This window comes from Symphalangus syndactylus, chromosome 2, assembly GCF_028878055.3.
Source record: "Symphalangus syndactylus isolate Jambi chromosome 2, NHGRI_mSymSyn1-v2.1_pri, whole genome shotgun sequence".
Classification (NCBI taxonomy): Eukaryota; Metazoa; Chordata; class Mammalia; order Primates; family Hylobatidae; genus Symphalangus; species Symphalangus syndactylus.
Genome location: NC_072424.2, coordinates 87069848 through 87097164, shown reverse-complemented (window position 1 = coordinate 87097164; position 27317 = coordinate 87069848). Strand labels below are relative to the sequence as shown.

General features: G+C 41.4%; 1 pseudogene; it reads right to left on the bottom strand.

The window, feature by feature from the left end:
* Positions 1 to 1583: 1583 nt before the first annotated feature.
* Positions 1584 to 26880, bottom strand: LOC129471847 (uncharacterized; annotated as a pseudogene).
* Positions 26881 to 27317: the final 437 nt, after the last annotated feature.

The following is a 27317-nucleotide window of genomic DNA, read 5'->3' as shown; positions in this document are numbered from 1 at the left end:
CTTATAAGGGACCTGTACTCAGGATATATAAAGAACTCTTACAACTCATCAATAAAAAGCCAAAACATCAAATTTTATAGAAAGGCAAAGGATTTAAATAGACATTTCTCTAAAGACACACAAATGGTCAAGTAAGCAAATGAAAAGATGCTTAAGGTCTTAGTAAATAGGGAAATCCAAGTCAAAACCAAAATGAGATACTACTTTACTCCTACTAGAACAGCTAAAATAAAAAGACAATAACAAGTGTTGACAAAAATGTGGAGACATTGGAACCCTCATACATTGCTGATGGGAATGTAAAAAGTGCAGCCACTTTGAAAAACAGTTTGGTGGTTCCTCAAAATGTAAAATATAAAGTTACCATATAATCTGAGCAATCCAATTTCTAGGTATATACCCAAGAAAATTTAAAAATATATGTCCTCATAAAAACCTATACATAGGCCAGGCATGGTGGCTCACACCTGTAATTCTAGCACTTTGGGAGGCTGAGGCGGGTAGATCACAAGGTCAGGAGATTGAGACCATCCTGGCTAATATGGTGAAACCCTGTCTCTACTAAAAATACAAAACATTAGCCAGGTGTGGTGGTATGCACCTGTAGTCCCAGCTACTCAGGAGGCTAAGACAAAAGAATCGCTTGAACCTGGGAGGCGGAGGTTGCGGTGAGCCGAGATTGCACCATTGCACTCCAGCCTGGGCGACAGAGCGAGACTCCGTCTCAAACAAGACAACAAAACAAAACAAAACAAAACCTTATACATAAGTGTTCATAGTGGCATTATTCCTAATGCCAAAAAGTAGAAACAAATGTGGTATATCCATATAATAAACTATTATTTAGCAATGAAGAAATGAAGCACTGATACATGTTATAGCACAGTTAAATTTTGAGAATATTATGCTAAGGAAAAAAAGCCAGACACCAAAGATCACCTGTTGTATGATTCCATTTATATATGATGTCCAGAATAAGCAAATCTATAGAAACAGAAAGTAGATTAGTGGTTGCTAGGGACTGAGGGGAGGGAGAAAAAGTAAGTAACTGCTAATGGGTACGATTCTTTTGAGAGTGAGTGATAAAAATGTTTTAGAAGTAGATAGTGATGATGGTTGCACAATCTTGTGAATATACTAAAAACAACTGAATTATATACTATAATGTGGTGTTTGTTTGTTTGTTTGTTTTGAGAAGGAGTCTCACTCTGTTGCCAGGCTGGAGTGCAGTGGTGCAATCTCAGCTCACTGCAACCTCTGCCTTCTGGGTTCAAGCAATTCCCCTGCCTCAGCCTCCCGAGTAGCTGGGACTATAGGCACATGCCACCACACCCAGCTAATTTTTTGTATCTTAGTAGAGATGGGGTTTCATCATATTGGCCAGGATGGTATTGATCTCCTGACCTTGTGATCCACCCATCTCCACCTCCCAAAGTGCTGTGATTACAGGTGTGAGCCACCAGGCTCGGCCTGTGGTATGTTTTATATCACATGAATTGTCTCAATAACCAAAAAATAAGAAATACAGAAAAAAGTATCACTAAAAATTAAGAAATCCAGTAAGGATTTTGTCATACATTGATTCACAAACAGGAAACAAGGAAAGGAAGAAAAAAGGAAAGTAAGGAAGATAAAGAGATAGGAAAGAGAAAGTAAGGGGCAGGGGAGAAAAAAAGGGAGAAAGGGAGAAGGGAAAAAAGGAAGGAAGAAAGGGGCAGCCTGGCATTAGCTGGTGGGAGTGATGATATGCCTCTGCCTTCTCTGTCATGCAGGCTGACCTTGACATTAGCAGGACACCTCCCTTGAGGGGTGTGATAGAAGTACACCTGCTGGACAGCTGCCATCAAAGCATTTTTCTGAGCAGCTTGGCATGCAAGAGTCACCTGCATATTTTCCACTCCTGAATGCAACAAGAGCTAAAGGAAGAAAATATGAAAAATATTAGGAATTTCTTGCATAAAGAAGTGAGTTGAGGGTTGAGATCACCACTTATTCAACGTGTAAATATATGAATCAAACTCCCAAATGAGCTGGGATGCTTGCTACTCAGCCATAAGACTGAATCTGGTCTCTCCCTAAGCAGCATTTCATTCCAAGAAGGCAGCCTCCAGGCTTGATTTGCTCTATAGCTGGACACCATGAGATTTCCCCAATGGTCAGGAAAAGATGAATAGGCTCTGATGAACTAGCAAACATGTGCTCAGTGGCAGGCTCCTGTAAGCCAAGATTAGATTAATGTTTTAAAAATACACATATAGAAGCAAAGAAATCCAAGTAGCAGATAAAAAATAGCACCAGGTTTAGAAAGACCAGATAAAAGCTCCAATAACAAATGTATATTTTTAAAACCTTATGCAAAGATTGTTCACTACATGTTAACTTCTTTTTTAGTATCTAACAGAAGTTATTATAAGTGGTGTTGCAGTCTCTATGGTTCAAACCAGGCTAATGTGCACATCAAATAAGGCAAGGCCATCACTATGGTTTGAATGTGTCCCCCAAAAGTTCATGTGTTGGGAGGTGATTGGGCCATGAGATTAGAGCCCTCATGAATGGATTAATGCCACAATCGTAGGAGTGGATTTCTTTCTCCAGAGAGCAGGATGTTATAAAAGCAAGCTTGGCTTGCTCTTGCAGTCTCTTTTGCATGTAATCGCTTGCCCTTCTGCTTTTCTGCCACGTTATGATGCAGTTCAAAAGCCCTTGCCAGAAGCTGCCACCATGTCCTTGGACTTCCCAGCCTCCAGAATCATGGACCAAATAAACTTCTTTTCTTTATAAATTACCCAGTCTCAGGTATTTTGTTATAGCAAAAGAAAATAGACTAAAACAACCATTATTATTATTTATGAAATTGGAAGCTTTTCTTATATATGGAAGCTAAATTTATATAAAGTATTATGTCTTCTTAAAGAAATATGTGAGCAAATTGCTTTATTTTACTTTCATTTGCTTTTAAAAAATAAATTGTTTACCTTAAGAATGGCTTCCTTTGTGTAAAAACTAAATTTGCCAATTTGGTTATCATCCACCTCAGAGATGGCTAAGACAAGAGCAGTAGGAGAATATCTGCAACAAAAAATATGAAATTGTTTTGATGTAATATGCAACTAATCAAGAGACACCATTATGATGGAACAGGATGTCGAGATCAGATCAGAAATGTCAATAATAATAGGAAATGCAACTTTTATACAAGACTTGATATTTCCACTGAAAGTTATAAGGCCTCTGGGATCTTTTCTGTCCTTTTGGGACTTGATCTTTCTGTAGTTTGATTATGGTGACTACCCCATAGTGTTGGAAGTTATTTTCTCTTGATTACCATTACACTACTCTCTCCCGTTTTTCCTCTTACCTTCTTTTTTTTTTTTAAGCAAAATGTTTTTATTTATTTGAAGTATATATATAGTTAACTGGGCATCAAAGGTGTACCAAGTGACTTTTTTTTTTTTTGGAGTCAGAATCTTACTCTGTCACTCAGGCTGAATGGCAGTGGTGCAATTATAGCTCACTGCAGCTTTGAACCCCTGAGCTCAAGCAATTGTCCCACCTCAGCCTACTGAGTAGCTGGGACTACAGACATGCACCACAATTGGCTCTTCTCACCTTCTTGACCACACTTGTTTAGGATCCCTCACTGACTCACTCCTTTGAGCACCCCCTAAATGTTGTCCAATTCTCTCTCTTTCCTATGGGTCCAACAGCTATCTAAATATTCTTTGCAGCCATTTTTCCACCTTGAGACTTGGCACTTTGTCCATAACTATGAAACTTTGTCAAGTAACTTAATATCTATCAATCTTTCTTTCTTCATCTGTAAAGGGGGTATCACCTATCTCACAGGGTTATGGCAAATATTAACAGGGATAATATGCATGAATGTGCTTTTTAAAATGTAAGTCACTATACTCATATTTGATCCAGTTGGCCTTCCTTATCTATGGGTTCTGCATCCATGGATTCAACTGATTGCAGATAAAAAATATTTGAAAACATAAAATAATAAAAAGTAACAATACAAAAATAAAACGAATACAAATAAAAACAATGTAGTATAATGACTATTTACATAGCATTTAAATTGTATTAAGTATAATTATAAGTAATCCAAAGATGATTTAAAGCATAAGGGCAGGAGTGCATACGTTATATGCAAATACTATGCCATTTTATATAAGGAACTTGTGCATCCTTGGATTTTGGTAACCGAGATGATTTTAGAACTGATCCCCCACAGACACTAAGTGACCACTATATATATTGTTGTTATAATGGCACTCCAAAGTGGCAACTTTAAGGAATTAACATACATAAAATAAATATGAATTCAATACACAAGTTCTTTGGTTGCATAAGCCTTCCCCTGGTAATGCAGAAGGCTCCCTTATCTTGCAGCATCTGTAGGTCATCACCTGGAGGACCAATCACAGACCACAGAGCATCGGCCAGACCACAGGGCATTTGGGCAGTTTGTGCTGATTGGTGGATTCTGACTGAACAAAAATGTGATGCCCTATTTTCACAGCAATATAAAACACCAACCAAGGAGGCCCTTGAAGAACCAGAAAATAGCTTGGCTCCAGATGGGTTTTTTTTTTTTTTTTTCGCCAATTGGAGACCCAGCATGGTCACCTAAGGCCTGATCATACTTCCTACTTCCTGCCTTGGCTTCTGTGAACATCTCTGTATCCTTACAGTAAATTCTGTTTTTGGCTTAGCTAGTGTGACAGGAGAGAGCAAGGGGAGGTTTTGCTCCCAGGAGATATTTGACAATGTCTGGGGACATCTTTGATTATAGAACAGTGTGTGTGGGGTGGGGTACTGGGATACTACTGGTATCTAGTGGGTAGAAGTCAGAAATGTTGCTAATCAACCTAAGACACACAAGACAGTGCCCCACAACAAAGATTTATTCAGCCCCAAAGTTTACTAGTGCTAAAATTGAGAAATCCTGGGATATTGTATTCTATCATCCTAACCCCCTCATTCCACCCCTGCTCTATGGAGTCATTTAGGATATTAACACTCAGAGCTCTATTTTGAGCAGGGATCTGCATTAGCAAAACAAAGGTGCCAGTTGCCTCCTTGGAGTCACCTTCTTCCTTCCTTGGCATGGAGCCAGTACCAGGAATCTCCAGGGATAGAGGTGGGACCCTATGGGGAAAAGCAGATAGCAGAGAAGGAAAGAAGAGGGAGACAGAAGTTTCTCCTCCCCACACATCAAAGGTTAATTGTGTGAGGACAAAAGAAAGATTCCTTCCCCTGACTGAGTAGACTCAACATCTATTACTAGTAAGGGTATTTTCTTTCAAGCAATGGGTTGAACCTATGGGGCATGAGAGAGAAGTTTCACTGGTTTGCATTGGCTTCTGTCACTAGCCAACAAAGGAGGCTGCCTGAGATATTGCCTGCACGTTATATTTGTACTTCATGTTATCCTTTCAAGGAAACAGCTGCTCTGAAAACTTAAGTGACATCTTCCTGGTCTGAAGGAAAGTGAGAGATGAGACCTGGACTTCTGAGCCATGGCTCTCACCCCATTAGACCCATGCTGACTCCCTTTTCTACCCGGAAGCAACATATTCTACCTGGGAAGCGGCTGAGCCTATGATTTCATCTCACTGAGTTCTCGGACAACCTGGTTCTTTCATTTCTCAGTTACTTGGTGTTTTTAAATGCAATTGTCCCCCTTAAATGAGATCTTACTTTTTCCCTCTTATTAAAAAAAGAAAGAAGAAAAAAAACTGGCATCATGGCAGATAGAATATAAGTGAGAACTTAGAAATGTGATTGTTCTTGCACGTCGAATGGTGACAAAAATTATTTTTCACTGGTTGTTCACTCAGCCATTACATTATTTTTACCTCAACCCTCTCAAGGCTCACCTGTCTACCCGACCACTGTCCTGCAGCAGAGAGGTTATAAAGACAGGAGGTGGCTGGTCTGCCCTGTCCCTGTGTGATGCAAATTCAAAGTGAACAGGCCTCAGATACATATGGAACTCTTCAAAACCCATCTCCCATGCCAATTCTTTATAGACCCTAAAACAAAAAAAAGAGCCAAGGACATATGTTAGTGTTTTCTCGTAAAAAGAAAGCGAGTGATAAGAAAACCAAGACACCTGAACAAGAACCAAAGTAAAGTCCAACAAAAGCCCAGGTCTGTGTGAAGTGAGTGAGTCACAGAGGTCTTCTGCTCTGCACTTGCTGTGATAGTTACAGATGGTAGAAAGCAGGTCAAGTAGGAGATGTGCTTGGATGTTTACTCAACTCTCATTTTCCACAAGCTGACTTCCATCCCCAGAGACCTCATGAAGTCACCAATGTTGCTGAAATGCAACATTCACCATCTTCTCTCAGAACTCATCACAGTTGGCCTCACTGTCCCCTCCTCGAGGATCATCTTTCTCCATGTTCCTGCCTCATGACCACTCTCTCTCATCTTCACTGACTTCTCCTCTTGCTTATCTTCAAATGTTGGTGTTTCCTGAGGTTCCAAACCTGGTTCTCTTCTCATCCACCACATCCCCTCCTTGGGGATTTGTGGGGGAGTCTGTTCAGCTCCACACCCTAAGACTACTCCTTCATGTAACCATCTGTGACCCTTGTCTGTGTCCTGACTTAACTCTGAGCTCCAGTCTCAAGTCTATCGCAGCATGGGTCCAGTTAGATGTTCCTCTGGAATCTCAGCCTTACGTGTTTACAATTCTTTCCTCCTTCCTTAACACTCTCTTCCTTCTCCTCCTCCTCCTCCTCTTCTTCTTCTTCCTCTTCTCCTCCTTCTTCTTTTCCTTCTTCTTCTTTTCTTCTTCTTCCTTCTTTATTCTTCTTCCTCTTCCTCCTCCTCCTCCTCCTTTCCTCCTCCTTCTTCTTCTTCCTATTTCCTCCTCCTCCTTTGTCTTTTATTTTTAGAGATAGGGGTCTTGCTTTATTGCCCAGGCTGGGGTGCAGTGGTGCAGTCATAGCTCACTGCAGTCTCAAACTCCTGGGCTCAAGCAATCCTCCCACCTCAGCTTCCCAAGTGTCTGGAACAGGCACGCATCACCAGGCCCAACTAATTTTTAAAAAATTTTTGTAGAAATGAGGTCTTGCTGTGTTGCCCATGCTGGTCTCAAACGCCCGGCCTCAGGTGATCCTCCCATCCTGGCTTCCCAAAGTACTGTGATTCCAGGCATGAGCCATGGTGCACGTCCCCCAACATCCCACTTCTAATGCATTTCTCCATCTTGAGAAGTTGGCACATGAAGGCTGAGTTCTTGGCACCTATATTAGTTTGCTAGGGCTGCTGTAACAAAGTACCCTAGAAACACACAAAATGTTAAACAACAGAAATTTATTGTCTCACAGTTCTAGAGGACAGAAGTCTGAAATCAAGGTGTCAACAGGACTGGTTCCTCCTGAGGGCCGTGAGGGAAGGATCTGGTCCTGGTCTCTCTCCTTGGCTCGTCGATGACCATCTTCTCCCTGTGCCTTCACATGGTCTCCCTCTGTGTGTATCTGTGTCCGAATTTCCTCTTCTTATAAGGACACCAGTCAAATTGGATTAAGACCCACTCTAATAACTTCTGTTTAACTCAATTACCTCTGTAAAGACCTATCTTCAAATAAGGCCACATTCAGAGGTACTGGGGATTAGGCCTTGAACATATGAATTTTGGAGGGACATAATTCAATCCATAGCACCCCTCTTCTATGAAGCTTTCCCTGACCACTTAGGAAGAATGAGATACTCTCTTTTCTGTACTCCCCTAGTATTTTGTACATATCAGTAGAATATCATTGTTACCATGTATCATGGGTAATTTTTACATTACGAGCTTCCTGCCACCAAGGATCATAAATTACAGAACAATGTTAATATCTTGACCGATAATTTAAATTTTGCCTTCACACTTTCTAGTTATATGCTCTTAGGCAAATTAACTTTTCTGAGCCTCTATTTCCTTGCTCATAAAATGTTTGTAACCTACCTCATAAGGATATTCTGAGAATTAAATGAAATAATACACATAAAATCCCCAGTAAAGACTCTGGCCACAGCGGGCCCTTGATACTGGTTGGTGGTGGGTAACTGGACTCTCTATGTCTACAGGGCCTTTTGTGGGGACCAGAACATAACAGCACTCATACATGTTTACAACAAACCCTTTAGTTCCATATTATTCCTGCTTGTAGGACATGTCCACTTGATGTCCTACCATCATCTCACCCTCATACCTAAAACGTAACTCGCTAATTTCTCTCTCCTATGCATTGAGCCTGCCATACCTCTGTCTGACCTGGATGCTCTCACTGACTCATCTCTCTCCCATCTCTAGGCTCTTTCTATTCAATTTCATTACATTCAGGAGCAAATTCAGCCAATATTCCCTGAGTGCCTGGTGTGGCTCAGGCCCTATACCAGGTGATGGTATGTCACGGTAAAGAATGTGGATAGGGCTTTTGCATTTAGGGAGCTTATGCTAGCAGGAAAGTCAATAAACCAATAATAAGCAATGAATTAAAAGCAAATGTGCTGAATGGAGGGGAAACCCAGGTGCCAGTAGAAGGGCTTAGCCTGGTTGAGTGATCAGAGAGGCATTTGGGAAGGCTCGGAAGAGAGAAGGAACAAGGGAGCAAGGTGATCATGTTAGCCATTTAGAAAACTCTGGCTGCTCTGGGAGCAGAGAGGGGGCAGGCTTGTAGGCGGGGAGTCTCATGGCCTGTTTTCCCCCATGTTTTTCTGCAAACCTTATATTCCATCTGGGTTCTCTGACCCCCACTGACCGAGCTAAGTGTGCACTCTCCAGGCTCATTTCTATCAGCCGGTGGCAGAGGGTCAAGAGTTCCAGAAGTCTGGAAAACATCTCCAAGAGCAGCACATGAGAGTCTTGGCCTTGTTTCTGTCCTTCGTCTGCTGCAGACTTGAATGCCAGCAGGCATATCTACCCCACGAGAAAGGGATCTCCCATAACTTTAGCTGAAAACAGCTGAAAGAAAACAAAATATCCTTTAAAACATAGAAGAAGAATTTTCACATTAAAAAAATACACTGTCTGTCAGTGGCACAAACTCTGGATCCAGATTTCCTAGGCTCAAGTCCTAACTTTGCCACTTAGAAGCTGTGAGATTTTGGTAATGTACTCAATTTTGCTGTCTCTCAATTTTCTCATCTATAAAGTGATGATAAGGATAATAATAGTCCTTACTGTATGCAAATAGATACTAACTTCCTAATAGGGCTCTTGAGAGGATTAAATGGGTTAACATGCAAAAGTATCTGCCGTTATCATTATTATAAATGTTATGAGTCTAAATAAATCCCTAGATATTCACTGTGGGGATATTTTGTCTATGCCAAAGACAAGCTAAATAGAAATAGACGTCCCTGATTCTTAAAAGTATTTTGGTGGCAAATAATTATTATTTTTTTTTAAGATGGAGTCTTGCTCTGTCGCCCAGGCTGGGGTCAGTGGCGCGATCTTGGCTCACTGCAACCTCTGCCTCCCGGGTTCAAGCGATTCTCTTGCCTCAGCCTCCTGAGTAGCTGGAACTACAGGCATGTGCCACCATGTCCGGCTAATTTTTTGTATTTTTAGTAGAGGTGGGTTTTCACTATGTTAGCCAGGATGGTCTCGATCTCATGACCTTGTGATCTACCCACCTTGGCCTCCCAAAGTGCTGTGATTACAGGCGTGAGCCAGCATGCCCGGCCAACAATTTTTTTTAAATAAACCTCTCTAATTACAGTTTCAAAATTTTGAAGTATTTTTACATATATTAACTCATTTTTATTTTCACAAGATCCCCATGAAATAGGCGTCACAGGTATCACTATTCCCCTTTGTCGTGAGGGATCTGAAGCAACATGAAAGAAAATGATTAATAGATTTGACTATATGAAAATAAGTTTATGTTAAAAACATGGAAAGACAAATAGAGAGGCTGGGCACAGTGACTCGTGCCTATAATCCTAGCAATTTGGGAGGCCAAGGTGGGGGAATCGCTTGATCCCAGGAGTTGGAGACCAGCCTGGACAACATGGTGAAACCTCGTCTCTACCAAAAATACAAAAATTTAGCTGGGCATGATAGTGTGCACCTAGAGTCCCAGCTACTCAGGAGGCTGAGGTAGGAGAATAGCTTGAGCTGGGGAGACTGAGGTTGCAGTGAGCTGTGATTGTGCCACTGCACTACATCCTGGGCAACAGAGTGAGACCCTACCTCAAAAGAAAAAAAAAAAGGTGGTGGGGGAATGAATGGGGAAATATTTGTAGAAAATTATAGACAAAAAGAAGGTTAAAGTTCTTATTTAAGGGAAGCTCATGTAAGTAGATAGGACTAATGTTAGGATTCCAACAGATAAATAAATAAAGGGAAAGAACAAAATTCACAAAAAATATAATTAGCAACAAAACATTTGAAAGACTATTTAAGTTCAATAAATGGCAAGAAAATGCAAATTAACAGCATAATACCACTTTTTATGTATATGTGTATATTTGCACATACATCATATACTTTTGCCTAATACTACACAATATAGCAGAACTGGTACTCAGAATATATGAGTGCCATTACAAATTGGCACAACTCTTTGGAAAGCAATCTGCCAATATGTATCCAAATATTTAAATTTTATTTTAATAATTCTGCTTCCAAGAACCTATCAAAAGGCATCAATTCAAAATATGGAAAAATCTTTAAGTAAAAAGATATATCTTACAGCATTTTTCATAAATGAAAAAATTGGAAACCACTTGAATGTCCATCAACAGAGAAATGATTAGAGAAGTTTTTATACATCAGATATGGGAATTATGTGGTCATAAAGGTAAGTCTAAAGACTAGTTGGTGTTATGGAAAAATATGTAGTATAATGTTAACTGAGAAGAGGAGGAAATAACAATGGACAAAAACTATGATTATAGCTATGTACAACACACATATTAACAATACTTAAATTCAGAAAAATAATGATATGAATGCATTTGATTGGTCATGTTTACATTCCATTTTGTTCTTTCTGCTTTTGCTAGAATTCTCTGTGATTTTATATTATTTTGATCACTGTAAAATAAAGTCAATTTTTACTTTAGGCATGACGGGATAGGAGGCCAAGGCAGACCTATGGAGCAGACAGTTTTGGCAGTGGGGGGCCCATGAAAGTTTCTTTGTCATACAGCAAGTACGCACACGGAATGAGGTCAAATTGGAAACCCAGGGGTAACCTTGACAGCCTTAACAGAAAAAGAAAATGATTAAAATCCAACTACAAACACCATATAAATCATTAACCCACAATTTTAACCATGGAGTAGTAGAGCTGAAAGGGGCTTCAGAGATCATCAAGCTCACCTCCACCTACCTCCCCTACCAAGTACACAAACATAATTTTACAAAAAAAGGAAAGTGAGGTCAGAGAGGCTAAGATACATGCTCAGAGTCACACAGCAAGTTAATGGCAGGACTGAACTTGAATTTAGATCCCTGACTCCTTACTCAATGCTTTCTGTCTTCTACCAGATCTTGACAAAAAGAACACATTTAGGAAGTGTCTTAGTGGAAAGAAAATATATCATTTTTAATTAAAATGTATTTGTTAAAATATAAATAATAAACCAGAAAACATTTCCCACATACCCATGGATATCACCTTTTAAATTTTAATCGTAGCAATATGTTTATAAATGAGAAACTTTGACCCAATCCCCCAAGATCTGACATAAAAATGTTGGTGAGGCCTATGACTGAGCTCTGTCTCTAGCCAAATAATGGGGGAATAGAGCCAAACAGAAAAACAAAGCTAAATAGTAACATCTGGAAAAAAACATTCTCCTTGCCAAGGACCCAACTGCCCCCTTCAAAAAGAACTTACATCTTTCTGGAGCTGTGTACTGTACCAGGCCTCAGGCATGGCTGGGGTGAGCCACAGGTCCAGGGCCAGCTGCAGGACATGTCGCTCCAGGGAGGCCACTGGCTGATGTGGGTCTGCAGGCACGGCAGGCCTCTTGGAAGAGACGCTCTAGGGCTTTGGGGATAAGTGCTGCCAGGCTGAGGGAAGGGTGGAACTCCAGCAGATAAACATTTTTTGAAGCTGGACTTGAAGAAAAGAACAACAAATGACAATTTTACACAACAAACTTAATCTGTTTCCGAAGATATTTGAATTTTATATTTTTAAAGACCAGTAAAACAGCTCCTATATGTCCAGTGCATTATGAAAAACTGAGAGCTCAGAGGGACCTCAGAGTATGAGAACCTACAGGGTTGCATGACATGTTCTTTGCTTTAATGTGAACCTTTAAAAACGGAAAGACATAGATGTATATTCTAGAAGCCCAGTAAGAATAAGACTATACAGGCCGGGCACAGTGGCTCACACCTGTAATCCCAGCACTTTGGGAGGCTGAGGCAGGTGGATTATGAGGTCAGGAAATCGAGACCATCCTGGCTAACACGGTGAAACCCCGTCTCTATTAAAAGTACAAAAAAAATTAGCCGGGCGTGATGGCAGGCGCCTGTAGTCCCAGCTACTCAGGGGGCTGAGGCAGGAGAATGGTGTGAACCCGGGAGGCGGAGCTTGCAGTGAGCCGAGATTGCACCACTGCACTCCAGCCTGGGCGACAGAGACTCCGTCTCAAAAAAAAAAAAGACTATACAGCAAAACTGTGAATAATCAATATTTACTCAAATATATAACAAAATAGCTCAAAAGTGATTACATAAAAAACAAATAATTTCCACGGTTATTAGTTTCTATTTTTCATCTGAATCTTTATCCCTTCTTTCCCAGAATGTTAATGGACAAAGACAATTTTTAAATTCTGTACATAACTGCTGGAATCATTCAAATTGACTGTAAGGGTGTTATATTTCATAAATGGATGAGGCCAGAAGCAAAAAAAAAAAAAAAAAAAAAAAGCTCATCTGTGGGTTATTTCTTTAGATATAAAGGGTTCAGCACAAGTCGAGTGTCCTTCTATACTTACACAGAACTGAAGAATATTGTAACTCCCTTTACATTGATGCAAATGGTGTCTTTCTTAGTTCTGAATCTTTAAAAAAACCAAAAACAAAACAAAACAAAAAAACAGCCTAAAGTCTGGAACGGAATCTCACCAAGCAAATAATACTTGCTTTTGAGACTATTCTGGCAGGTTTTAGTATCCATATAACCCTAGCCTGTTCTGCCAAAAACCATTTCCTGAACAGTAAATGTTTGCCATAGCAAGCTGCACACACACAGCTGGCGTCTCAAGTTTATTACAGAGGAGAAATCAGTCCTGTGGAAGGTCTATGGGGAAAATGCAGAGTTTTGAGCCTGGGGCTCTTTATCAAAAAATGAGAATCTCGGCTATTTGCTCCCATGATGCCCTGCCTGTTCCCAAGATAATACCATAACCCATTATGGCAATTTCTTACATAAAGTCTGCCTTTACTGCTGGACTGTACACCTCACAGGAACATAGAACCATGCCTGTGTTGTTCACATCTGTGTGCTAAACAAATATTTGTTGGATATGGAAAGGAAGTAGATAATTTCTCCACCCATTTGGAGGCAATTGAGAGATTATGATCTAGAGCCACGCAGATCAACCTGGGGCTTGTTACCTGCTTCCCAGTTTCCTCTACCCTCAAAGGTTAAAAGGGAATGAGGGAGATGGTTATGCTGCCTATCTAGGGGGTGACAAAGTGTGTACCCTCTCTGAGTGGTCACAGGAAATTTAACTCTGTTCCTTAAATTTAACTCTGCTGTGACCCTCCAAGGCAAATCTGCAGAAACCTCTTTAGTGACACTTAAAGAAATTCCCTTTTAAGAAGCTTTTAAGTACATCCAAGTTTTATATGTGTAGGCTCATGTAGTGCATCTGGTTGAATCCTGACAGCATCTCAAGAGTAACTGCTTTTTCCCCAGGCCTTTTCAAGAGAATAATGATTCTGTACCCAGTGGCATATGCTTAAATTCTAGCCTGCTATTCTTTATTATTCACAAAACGAACAGATATTCAATATACAAGGGAATCCCTCCTTCATGGCCTTTGTGCCTACTTCTTTCATCTCCCCCAAGCACTTGAGAAGTGCTTTATAGAGTAGTACTGAGATTTAACACTCTATCCTTAATTAATCTAGAAGATCACGTGTAAAATGTCTAAAGACAACATCAACTTACCAGCTATTGTTGATGGAAATAAGTTGTTTGCAAACTATGTTAAGGGGAAGTCCAAATGTATTGCTATTGTCCAGATGATCCTCTCGCCAAAGCCTCTGGACATACTCCCACTGACATTCTATCTAAAAATGTAGCATAAATATTAAAATTAGAAAAGTTAAACTTTCCCACGGCCATGAGTTATAAGCCTTGACATGAGAAGGATTTCGTCCCTTTGTGTCTCTTCATCATTTGACTAATTTTCACCCTGACATTGTTTTGAAGACTCTTTTGCAATGGGCTGGTTTCTCAGTCTGAGTCAGACAGCCAAGGGAAGCAAAGCAGACAATTTTAAGAGGCAAAAGAGAAATCTTTCTGTTAAATAATTGACTACACGGAAAAAATTTCAACCAGGTGGCAACAATCCTTTGTCTCTTGTTTGCTTCAAGCCATTAGCGTTTCCCTAGAGGACATACAATATGATGGTTTCTTTCAGTGTCCTAAAAATAATCACACTTTTTAAAAAATAAACACAATTTTATATATTAATGTCAAAAAGATATATCATTAGTTCTTCTTTCACTACAAATAAACTTTGCAATCTAATGAAAACTAAGGTCATCAATTCCTTGTGGACTATTAACTCTAGGGGCGGAAATCTCTCTTTAAGACCATAGTTATACTGGGATTTCAACAATGCAAATGAGCTTACAAATAAGTCTGCTGTACATGCTGGCCTAGAAAACACAGATTCCAGATCTGCAATGGAAGGAAAACACTATTTTCATTTCTGGCCTGTGTTTTCCATCCTCTTCTTGCTTGTAGTATTTTAAAACCAAACTGCACTCACCTGCTGGTTGAGGATGCCCCTCACTAACTGCAGGTGAAGCCTCAGGCAGGTGCATTCCTCTCGGTAGGCCTTAATGAAATAGGGGTGGCTGAGATCAAACCTCGGGCGCCGGTGCACGATGTCCGTCATCACTTGTGCTAAGGCAAACCTCTCCTCATGGTCCAACGTGTGCTGGTAGGCTTCAAAGTAGCTGTCAAGAAGCTGCAAATAAGGTTGGTAGTCAGGGATCAGCAGAGGCAGCCGTGGGGCCCAGGAAAGCGACGGGAGGCCCCATCGTACTGTGGGCAGATGCAGTAGCAATACAATGCAGTGCAGCTAGTAAACCTACAGACAGAGTTAGAGAAGGAAAGGGAAAGAGCACATGCTTTGGAGCCAGAAGAACTAGACTTGAGTTTGAGTTCCTGCTTCCATCCCCTCTTCCTCTGGTCTCCACAAATAAAAAGGGGGTTATGTAATTATCATATATAATAATTATTAGCTCCAATGAGACAACACATTAAGACACTTAAATGTATTTATCTCCAACACCTTTCTCCAAGGACTCATTCTCCTTCTTCCATTTTATTCCGTCACCAAAGCTAGGTAGGTGGTCGCCTGACTTCTACAGTCTCAGCCCCGCTTCTGACTCCTCCTCTTTAATAGTTTGTTCACACTTCACCTACACAAAAATGATAGGGGTGGTAGACTGGAAGGCTGAGGGTAAATGCTTCCTATATACAGAGTGATTTATCCCAGACTGAACTCCTCTAGGTTGGGTCTTATAAACAGAACTTTCCAAGACATCAAGTGTCCAAAACCCCAGTGGAGCATCTGTTTTAGTGGAGTTCACAAGTCTTTTCTAAAAACCCAGAAAAGCTTCCAGACACTAACTGCTGGAGAGGGTTCTTAGTGTGAGAATTCAGAAAGAGACGCCTCTTGGTTTTGCTTTTACATTTGTCTGTGAGCTTAAGGAATTTCTGTTCTGTGTGTAAATTCTATTTGTGTGTGATTAGTCGTGATGCTAATTGGAAAAAGCTCTTCAGAGATCACGGGGTTGGAATTCCCAACTGGTACCCTAGGGCAAGATAAGTAGCTCTGATGTGTACAGTACATAATAAATCCCTTCTCCTGTTAATCTATCTTTTGTCAGTTTCATTTTCAGGGCCCAGGCACTCAATTTAAGAAGGCAGAGGAAAAAGATTTCCTCCTCTACACAAAAGAGTTAAGCCCTTGAGAATGAATGGCACACTAGGAATCAAATACTGCTTTATTAAGAGATACTTTATTATGGAGACCCAATGCTAAGGCTCAAGGAGGAAGAGCCTGAAGCACTTTATTTAGCACCTGGTTTTGTAGGATATCCTTTGGGTATAAGGGGCCTTGGATCAACCTTAGTATGAAAAGGAAAACACCAAAGGAAACTAAAAGCTCAGGTCACAGAGATGCGCCACAAGTTAGAAACTCACACATCAAGAGTGCAAAGTGAGGGAAGGTGGAGACCATCCTTGCCTTTAAATGAGCCCCAGGGAAAATAATGCCAGCTGAGTGATCTCAGTTACCTTGTTCCATCCACCAACCTCTGCTCTATAATAACACTCAATTATTACATAGCAGAAGACAACACAGAAATGAAGGAAGAATGACTGGATGGGGGTAAGAAGGGTGTCCCTCAGTAGCCCCAGGTGAAGATTAGGAAAGAAACAATTACTTCCCTAACTCATTCTGGACTCACTTGAACCTTTTTTAGCTGGGCCAGGGCAATCCCAGAAGCTGGTTTATCGTATTTATACTTCCTTGACCTGTTTTTGCACAGAGTCCAATTGTTTAGTTATTTAGCAGGGAGAGTTTGTGGGGAGTTGGGGGTGGAGGGAAGGGTTCTGGATGGTGATTCCAACCTGATGATACCAGATTGCAGAGGCCCATGCTAAATTGCCATTTTATTGTTGCTGATAGGGCTGTCAGATTTAGCAAGTAAAAATATAGAATATTTAGTCAAATTTGAATTTCAAAAAAATAAATACTTTTTTAGTATAAGTATGTCCCAAGTATTGCACTATTTTATCTGGTAAACTTAGCTATGGGGAAAGAAACCGTGGCTCTCTTTTTAAATAGATGAAGCTTCTTCAAGCTTTGTGCTCAACCTCGAGAGGCTCTCAGACCATTGCATAATTTTATTATGAATTCTTTCCCAACAGGGATGGGGCCAAGATCTTTCTGCCTCATGGGTTCTATTTATTATCTGTTTGCTAACTGGCCCATTTCCATTTCAACTCTGGGCTGGTATTTGTCTAAGAAGTCTTCCCAGTCTGTCAAATGTCACCTGTGTGTGTCAAGGGCCAACTCTCAGGCAGGATAATATGTGGTGCATGCTGATGGTAAGCACAAAATATTGGAGAAAATGGGAAAATAGACAAAATAAATAATCTCAAACCTTACTGTGTTTATATTCTTTTTACTTCACATTTTTTATTTCTGGGATTTAAAAAACTTCTAAAATAGTATTTTAGGTCAAATGAAAGTGCAAAACAGAAAATCTTCGCTAGACCCAACTTAGCATGGGAAATTTTCATTTTGGCTTTTCTAAGGAACGATCTTTTTATCCAGTACATGTGTCCTTCAGTAGCCGTAGAAAGACTTAGCAGATGGTACAGTGTCACTTAGGAGCTGGTACAGCTGATAACTGACTTTTCTAAGAATCCCTTGATCTACCTAAGTTTCTACCAGCTCTAATTTTATGAGCCTTCATACATAATATGGTTATTTTAAGGATTTAAAAGAACCCAATATGTTCAAGCAATTCTTAACCCTAGTGATACCAATATAGTTAACAATCAAAAACAGCTGAGGAAACTTGGCTGTACAAATAGTACCGGGAGAAATCAACTACTTTAGATAGAAATCTGGCTTATCCATTAAAAATAGGCTCTTTTGACAAAATTTCTGACTTGGCCATATTTTAAACTTTTCGCATTGATAGCTCAGTTTCTACAGGGAATTTATTCTCAAGATAGAAATGAGGGAGATATTTTCACCAAATGTTTTTAAGTCAAAATAGTTTCATTTACCATAGAAGGAACTAGTGGACAATCCCGACACCTTACCACAGAATGAATCCTAGGCTGAAGTGTGGAGAAATTGGTTTGTTTTTCAGTCTTCTCTGCCTTCCTCCTCTTCTATTGCCATTGAGTCCTGCCGGGCGCCTCCAAAGGAGGCCTAGAGGCATTGAAAGGGAAGGTAGGGAGAGAGAGTACAGAAAGTGGGGGCTGCTGTTTAAAATTCATGCCTAGGCCGGGAGTGATGGCTCACACCTGTAATCCCAGCACTTCGGGAGGCTGAGGCAGGCGGATCACGAGGTCAGGACATTGAGACCATCCTGGCTAACATGGTGAAATCTTGTCTCTACTTAAAAAAAAAAACAAATTAGGCGGGCATGGTGGCACGCACCTGTAGTCCCAGCTACTTGGGAGGCTGAGGCAGGAGAACGGCGTGAGCCTGGGAGGCGGAGCTTGCAGTGAGCCCAGATTGTGCCACTGAACTCCAGCCTGGGCAACAGAGTGAGACTCCATCTCAAAAAAAAAAATTCATGCCTGGACTGATAAACTTGTTGAGTTTAAGGATCCTGTCTTATTTATATTTCATACAGCCATTCCAGTTACTACACTGTGCATCTAAATCTCTCACTCAGTTGATTAAGGTTCTAATGGGCAGATTAAGGCTCCAGACAAAGGCTGTAGAGGCCCATTATCATTGAAAAGAGGAACATTTTTTCAAAGTCCAAGGCTTGCACTATTTAAGCCCAGCCAATCGTTTTCCAAAGGGTGGGTGACCTACATCTCTAGGAGTAACAGAACAACCAGAGAGTAGACAAAATGGTGAAGCATCTATTCTACTAGAAAAATAATTCAAAGAAAACACTGCCATTTCCCCATCTTCTGACCACATCATAGTGCACTATAACCTGGTTTCCACCCCTACCATGCTCCTGAAAGAGTCCTGCAATGCTGCCAATGACCACCTGACCAAGCTGCTTGGTTTTTAGGAGTTCCTTTCTTGACGTTTCACGGAACTCCACAAGTAACCATCCCCTCCTAATTAAAACTCATTTTTCTGTTGGTTCTCACAATACTATTTCTTCCTTGTTTCTCTGGTCTATTTAGTTTTACTGCTTCTTGTTTCATGACCTGCCCCTTAAATGTAGATATATTACTCAGGGTCCAGCTGCGGTGGCTCATGCCTGTAATTCCAGCATTTTGGGAGGCCAGGGCAGGTGGATCACTTGAGGTCAGGAGTTTGAGACCAGCCTGGCCAAAATGGTGAAACCCTGTCTCTACTAAAAATACAAAACATTAGCCGGGCATGGTGGCGGGCACCTGTAATCCCAGCTACTCAGGAGGCTGAGGCATGAGAATCGCCTGAACCTGGGAGGCAAAGGTTGCACTGAGCTGAGATGGTGCCACTGCACTCCAGTCTAGGTGACAGAGCAAGATGCTATCTCAAAAAGAAAAAAAAAAGTAGGTATATTACTTAGGGCTGCATTTCAGACATCTCTAGCTTCTCCCAGTTGTTTTGATTCATCATTGTGGTTCAACCTCCACATTCACACCTCAGCTCATACCTGTTCCTGAGCTTCAAACCTGTAGTTCCCCACAAAACATTCACACCTGAGTTTCGGCAAACCCCCTCCAATGCCTTGTTGTCCTAGGGCCTACGTTATTTTCCCCTCTAAAGACACGCTTCCTCCTCCTGGGTTCAGTTTCAGTTAATAGCCTCCTCCCTAATCCTCAGGAAGTTGTTTTAATTCCACTCTTACTCTCTCACCCCAACTTCCAGATCCAGTCTCCAAATCCTGCCATTTCCACTTCTGCAAAGTATTCTCAGGTCTGTTCCTCCTTCCTATTCTCACCGCCTCTCTGCCTTTCTATTCTTCTATTGTCATTGTATGTCCCCTCCTAATTTTTCAGGTCACTGTTGCAATAACCACACTTCTTTTCTCAGGGGCTCTCTATTCCAATCCATTCTCTCACTTACACCCAAGATAGCTGTTAAAAACACAGCTATGATCATATTTCTCTCTATGGAAACTCACTAATGGCTCTTCTTTGTTTGTAAGATAAACTCTAAAATAATATAACTAGCAGGTCTTTTACAGGCTGCACCCAAAACACATGTGTGGCTTTTGCCACCCATTATGCCTTTACATCCCAGCCATAACAGTCTTCCTACCATCCTCCAAGAAGGTTAAGATTTTATTTCTCAAAATAAAATCCCCCAAGCTGGTCCTTCCCATTTACATTGCCCTGACATTCTAATGCCCTTTCGTCTGCTTAAGAATCTTTTCTTCCCTGCCAGAAAATATCTTACTCATGTTTTAGTATCAAGATTAAATATCTATTCCTCTGGAAAGGCTTTCTAGCATTTCTTCCATCGGACAGTGCTCCCCTCCCCCAGGACAAATCTCTCTCTCTGAAGAGTCCCCATGACTCATGAATGTATTCAATTATAAGCTGTTAGTAACTAGATTATAATTTTTGCTTGGAGATTGAATCAACTTTTATAGATGATAAATTCCTTAAAGATAAAGATCATTTTCACTTAGTTATCTATATGTCCCTGAATGCCTGGAACAGTCCCTGGCAGAGTAAATACTTCATATTTGATAAGTAAATGCCTAACAATTGGTGATTATTAGAAGGGCTGATAATCCATGCTAAGGGCACAAATGAAGAACAGTAAACCTGCAGTGTTTCATTCATTATTGGGATACGAACCATTCGTGATACAGTGATGATTTAGTAACTTGCTGTTTCACTGCTTTAAACTCACCCTCATAACATTGCACTCAGCACCCTGTCCAATTGCTTTCACCTACGCACATGTGGCATCCGCTTCTAAAGGCCATGATCAGGTCAATTTGTCTGTAATTAGCAAAGTGAGCATTGTCCCTGTAACTGAACAATGAGCATGAATGAAATCATCATTCATTCTCACTAAAAGCACACATATTATAAGAAGGAATTATATAGCCCTCTAACAAATAATACCTGTAAGATAAAGAAGTATCTTTCACATTTTGTTTTTTGTGATGAACCTCAGTAAAGAAAATAAAATGTATTACATCCTTATAATTAGCTGAGATTATTTAAATAAAATAATTATTCTCTTGGTTGAGAGCTTTTCTAAAAGTCTAACTGGGTTTTCCAAAAACAAACAAAAAACAGAAAAAGACTGGATTTTGTAAGAATTTTTTTTAGCAGACATTTTGTCTCCTAGGCAAGAATACCTGGTGCTTGTTTTCCAGAAGAGCTGCTTCCCAAGTCCACGTGTCATACAGCACAGCAAATCTGTCCACACCTGCATGGGCCCATCCCCAGTCCTGGCCACTCTTTGGCTGGCTGCCCACTTTGTGACCTGGGAGAAAAGAGGGTGCGAATGTTTAGAGACAGGCCTTCCAAGGAAGCTGTTCCAATTAGAAACGTGCCCCTTGGATTATCAGCTCCATCTCAGAAACAGAAATACTGAACCAGTCCCTGGGACGAAGCCTGAGTTCATAGTTGTTGACTTCGAAGTCAACAGGAGCTTTTGTTTTTATTTTTAAAATTCAGTTTTAAAGACTAATCTTAGAAATAGATTTAATAGAATACAATTTAAAGGCAAAGTATACATTTCTCCTTCTCTAAAAACAAATCCCTGGGGGTTTAACAACAAACTCAGTTTGACTTGCTATTTCCATCATTGTGAACCAAGTCGAAAATTTTCAGAAACTTTCCAAGATATTCCTTAATTATGTTAATTACTAACTTAAATCAATGAAGGTAATTTTCATTATTCAGCTGATTTTTTTTTAACTTTGTTAACGTTACTTTTCACTACTGGCATTATTATTGCTTTAAATTTTTAACTATTGTATTTCAGGATTAAATATTCAAAGATAAGATACTTTCATGTGCTGAAATTTGAGTTCAATAATTATCACATATCTAACGGGTACTAAGCAGGAGAAACAGGATCAAGAACTTCCATAGCAACAGTTGGGAAATCATTTCACAATAGATGACTATACATTTACCAGCTCAATTGAAAGATGCCCATGTGGTTAAACGACTACTGACTAAGTGTCTCAGTCCAATTAAATTCTTAGCAGCTAGAAATAGTTGCATGCTATTATAAATTAATATGGACCAAATGGTGCATTGGTATGTAGGATAACCAGTAAAGATAAAAGCTAAGAGCTGAAATTAAATACCCTGGAATGTTGGATGCCATCATTGCGTCCTATGATTCAGATACCAATGGCAAAGACAGGACAAAGAGTTCAATCCTACACCAAATTAATTCTGTCTGGGATCTGAAAAGTTAGTTGTCAAACTTTCTTTGAGCAGCATTTTGTAACAATATGAATGTGAATTATCTTTAATTACAGTCTACACATATTACAAAATAGCACAAACCCTGATTACGTTTCCCTTTAGATATTGCAATGTGTCTAGAAATTCTAAGCTCTTTGCAAATGTAATTCCAATGCTGTCATAGTATCCCAAAAGAATATTCTTACCTCATCCATTTCTAAAATTGGATCAATTTGAGTAATGCCAAAAGGAAGAGAAAATACAGGTTATGGGTTACTTGATTACCCTGAGTAACGATTTCTTCCTCTGGGGCTTGTCTGGCATTTTCCTAGCCAGATGTTCTTGCATCCTGGTGGTTTCCTGTTAGGAGCCCAGGGCTGTCTCTGCTGCTAAATGCAGTTTCCTCAAGGTCTACCACTTAGAAAAGTCATTTGTTTCACTTGCTTACTTTCCTTCCTTCAGGGTCCTGCACCACATCCCCTGCACCCAGTGGGTGATGCAGAAATGCCCCTGGAGTAAAATCCCAATTCTTGGCTTAAGGCTGTTTTAGTCAGAGACCACCCAATTTAGCGTGCAGGTCACCAGAGTGGGTAGAGTGTCAGAGGTCAGGTCTTCGGCCCTGAGAAGTGAAAATGCAAGGGCCATGCTCTCCCTTGTACCTCAGGAGAGCAAGGAAGAAACTGGGCCTTCCCTGGCAGGGCTTCCTGCTCCTGCTTCTGTCTCCACTAGGCTTTCCCAAAAGGCAGCATCCTGCTCCTCAATCGAAGCACCTGCCTCCCACCCCTCCGGCCCCCTCAAGCCCACAATCTGCCTCTGAGTGTTGCACTAGGATTTTTATTGCTTAAAGTGTCTTAATTCTTTTTTCCCTGACACACAAGCCCTCTAGCTATCGAAGGGGAGATCATGAGAAACCTTCCAGGGAACCAGAGCACAGAATGACTGTTAGTTGTTTTTTGAAGTCTATATAAACATTTCAACAGATCACAAAGAAAACATTTATCTCTTCAGTCCTTGCAAGAGAAGTCAAAGGAACTTTTGTTTCTTATCAAGAGCCTGGACATCTCTGTCTGTCGTGACTGGAAAAGAGCCTGTTGTACTGAAATCCTGTCATCATGGTGGATTTGATCTTCAGTGGCCAAATGTGAAGAATTAAAAGCATAATTCTTGACTGAACTGGTGGGTGGGTTGAACTTTAGGAGTACATGGATGGTCATTCCTGGCGCGTATATCAGTGTGACATGAGCCCTGGAGCGTGTCGTCCCTCTCAGCCCTGCTCCTTTCTGCCTCCTGGGGCCCAGTGACTGAGGCCTTACGCTAGAACTGTGTATCATCAAACTCGCCATTATAAAGGGAAACGTCTTGCTGCAACAACAACAAAAAAAAAAAGAAAGAAAAGAAAAGAAAAGAAATACCCCTGGTCAACAAGCAGAGTCTGAACCACAGCAAGAATTACAACCCGGCCCTGAAAGAGTAGTCACCATCTCTATCAGAAGTGGGACTTGAGCTGGAAACAGAACTGTTTCTCTCCTAAACTGAATGCATTTTAGGGGTGGGGGAAGTGTATGCTTACTGAGTTTTCAGATACTATTGGATATGTCTTTATATTTTGGGGTGGAGAGTATTAAAAATGAGCCCTTAGTGTTTTTTGTTTATTTGGGCAGTTGATTTTTTTTTTTTAAATCTGACTTCTCACCCTTTTCTTTCTCAATGTAATGGCTAGCCACAAGCAGCAACTCTGCCTCTAGTTCCTTGAGATCACTCAAGGCTTCCTCATACATGACACGCACCCCTTGCTGGTCCTGGGTGTGGATACAGCCAGCTTCTGTGCTGTAGTCGTCATCCTGGTTCTCCACTTCTGAGAACTCCATGAATTGGACGCTGTGGACCTGGAGAAAGAAAGCCAAGCCCAGATGTTACTGGAAAAGGGAGAGCTATATTTTGCCATCCCACATGGACAAGCAGCAGGCTTCTGCTCCCACACAGTGGGCTGCCAGTATGAAGCTGTAAATATTCTGAATGTATAAAAAGCTGTATGCAGAAAACATAGTAACAAAGAATGTTGGCAGGAAGAGGTAGTTCCTGAGGTATATAACTAGCTGATTAGTTTGTTTTTCTGACAAATTCAGTAGCAACTGGAGAAAGGTAGGAAATAGAGCCTAGAGTGGTCTCTGGAGTCAGAATGCCTGGGTTCAGGCTCTGGCTCTGCCAGGATCTCATCCTGGGCAGGTCATTCAGCTATCCCCAGCCTCCGTTTCCTCATCTGTAACATGGGGACTGTGGAGACACTATAGACTACGTTAGCTGCCAGGAGTATGTGACTCTATGAGTGTGAGGCACTTGGAATCCTTAAACGTTAGGTTAAAACTATTTTTCTTGTAATTCTATAAGTACTTCTAAAATATGTTAGCACAGTTTCATGGCTTAGTAATGTACTAAGTTGAATACTGTCCCCCAAAATTCATGTCTACCTGGAACCTGTGAATAAGAACTTATTTGAAAATAGGGTCTTTGCAGATGTAATCAAATTAAGATGAAGTCATACTGCATTAGTGTGGGCCCTAATTCAATGACTGTGATCCTTACGAAATTTGGAGACAGACACGTAGGGGAGAAGGCCATTTGAAGACGAAGGTAGAGACTAGGGTGAGTCAAGGAATGCCAAGGATTGCCAAGGGTTGCCAGCAACTACCAGGAGCTGAAAGAGGCGAGGAAGTATTGCCTCTAGAATCTTCAGAGAAAGCACGGTCCTGCTGACAACTGGATTTTGGATTTGTGGCTCCAGACCGTGAGAGAATAAATTTCTGTCATTGTGAGACACACAGTTTGTGGTACTTTGTTTTGACAATCCTAGGAATCTAATACAAGTAAGAAGTATTTCAATCATAATTTATTTTTCTTAGAAAACTGAGTATCTGCTGCTTCCTGAGAATCATTATTTTAATAATAATTTTCACGATTTCCAATCTCTCCACTCTCCTCAAGCCTTGGAACTCCCTCCCTCCCAGGCATAGTCTCCTCTTACTCCCAGCAGGAGCTCCTCTGTGCGCCACTCTCCGCCGCCTCCCCAGGGCTCACATCTGTCCCCTCCTCCTTCCTCTGCACAGTGGAGGACAGTGTTGCCCCCTTCTCTAGGGCCGCTGCCTCCCACCTCAGCAGCATCCCTGCTCCTTTGTGGATATCCCACTCCTCTCCGCTGGACTCTTGACTCTGAAATGTACACACGTCCCTCTCATTGTGAAACTTTCTCACACCCTTCCCCAGGTTCCACTGTGTGGCTCTCCTCCCCCTCACTGTCCAATTTCCCAAGATGTTATCTACAATCTCCATCTCCATTTCTTCACCTCCCACTCTTCAACCCATTCCCATCTGGCCCTTGGCTCCACCAAGCCACCCAAACCACCCTCGCTAAGACCAACAATGACCACTGCTCTACATGCAACAAACTTTCTTTCATCATCTTATGTAATCTCTCAGGAGCATCTGATAAAATTTAGTGCTTCCTGATTCTTGACTCACTCTCTTCTCTGGGCATCTGGGACTCCACATTTTCCCTGATTTTGCCTAGTTTCCGGTCATTCTGTCCGACACTGTGAAGTGTATTTATTTTTCTCTACCAAGTCATTAAATGATGGCCACTCTCAAGCTGCCTCCTAGGACCTCCTCTTTTCCTCCTCTGTTCCTTCCCTAGGAGGTGGAGGACATTTTCATAGCTGAGATTACCACCTTTAGACCATTTGCTCCCCAGTTTATACCTCCAATCCAGACCCCCTAGAGCTCCAGACCTGCACATCCAATTACCTATTTGGCAACTGCTCCTGGGCATCTCAAAGCCCCCTCAATTTTAACAATGATCAAGTCATTAAATCTTCCCCTGCAAACCCAGGCTATCTCTAGCCGATTTTACTAAATAGCACCACCACTTCCTCTAGCATGAATCATTCATGACATCTTTTTCTGCCTCACCCTACTTGTCCAATCTATCACCAAGTTCTGTTAGTTTTACTTCCTGTCTCTCGAATCCATCCACTTCTGATATAGGAGGTGGGGCAGGGAAGTGCTGAGTAGAGAAGGGTGAGGGCTCCACCCTTGGGCCTATGCCCTCAGACCTAAGTGAGAACAGGTACTCCTGCTTTTGTGCCCGAATGTTGCATTTTCCAAGATCACTCTGGCCCACCATCCTGTGCCCATATAAACCTGAGACCTTAGCGGGCACACATGCAAGAATCTGAATGTTGAGAGGAGCAGAGGAACAGAGCAGCAGAGAGAGGCAGAGAGCGGTGGAGAGCAGCAGAGAGCAGCAGAGCAGCATGACAGAGAAGGAGGGAAGAAGCCTCTGAATGTCCAGAGGAGTTCTGCCAAAAACAGCTGAACTCCAGAAGATTATCTCCCCCAGCCCTCCACCTCTAGCTCCCCATCCATCTCACTGAGAGCCACCTCCACCACTCAATAAAACCTTGCATTCATCCTTCAAGCCCGCGTGTGATCTGATTCTTCCGGGACACTGGGCAAGAGCTCAGGATACAGAAGGCTGTCACACTGGCCCTCTGCCCTTGTGATAAGGCAGAGGGTCCATTGAGCTGATTAGCACTCAAGCCATCTGCAGACAGCAAAGCTGAAAGGGCTTTGTAACACTGGGGTTGCAAGCACCCACCGCTAGACACTAAGTGGTGCTGAGAGCACAAAGCACTTGCCCTGGCCTCTGCACCTGCCTGTCTGCATGCTCCTCCTTGGGGTTTGAGCTGCAGGGCCATGGAAGAGGCCAGTCACATCCCTGTTGAACATTCTACGAGGGGAAATCAGGGAATTCTCCCATTTCACTTCTTCCCATCTCCACTACCCACTACCCTAGTCCAAGCTATTATATTTCATGAGGACTAGTCTAGGAGCTTCTAAACTGGCCTAGCCTCTTAAATGGTCTATCCATGACTCCTCTGGCCTGGGCTTTCCCTCCTCTCCATTTTACTCACTGCTGGCTGGGGAACTTTTACAAATGCAATTCTGATTGTGTCA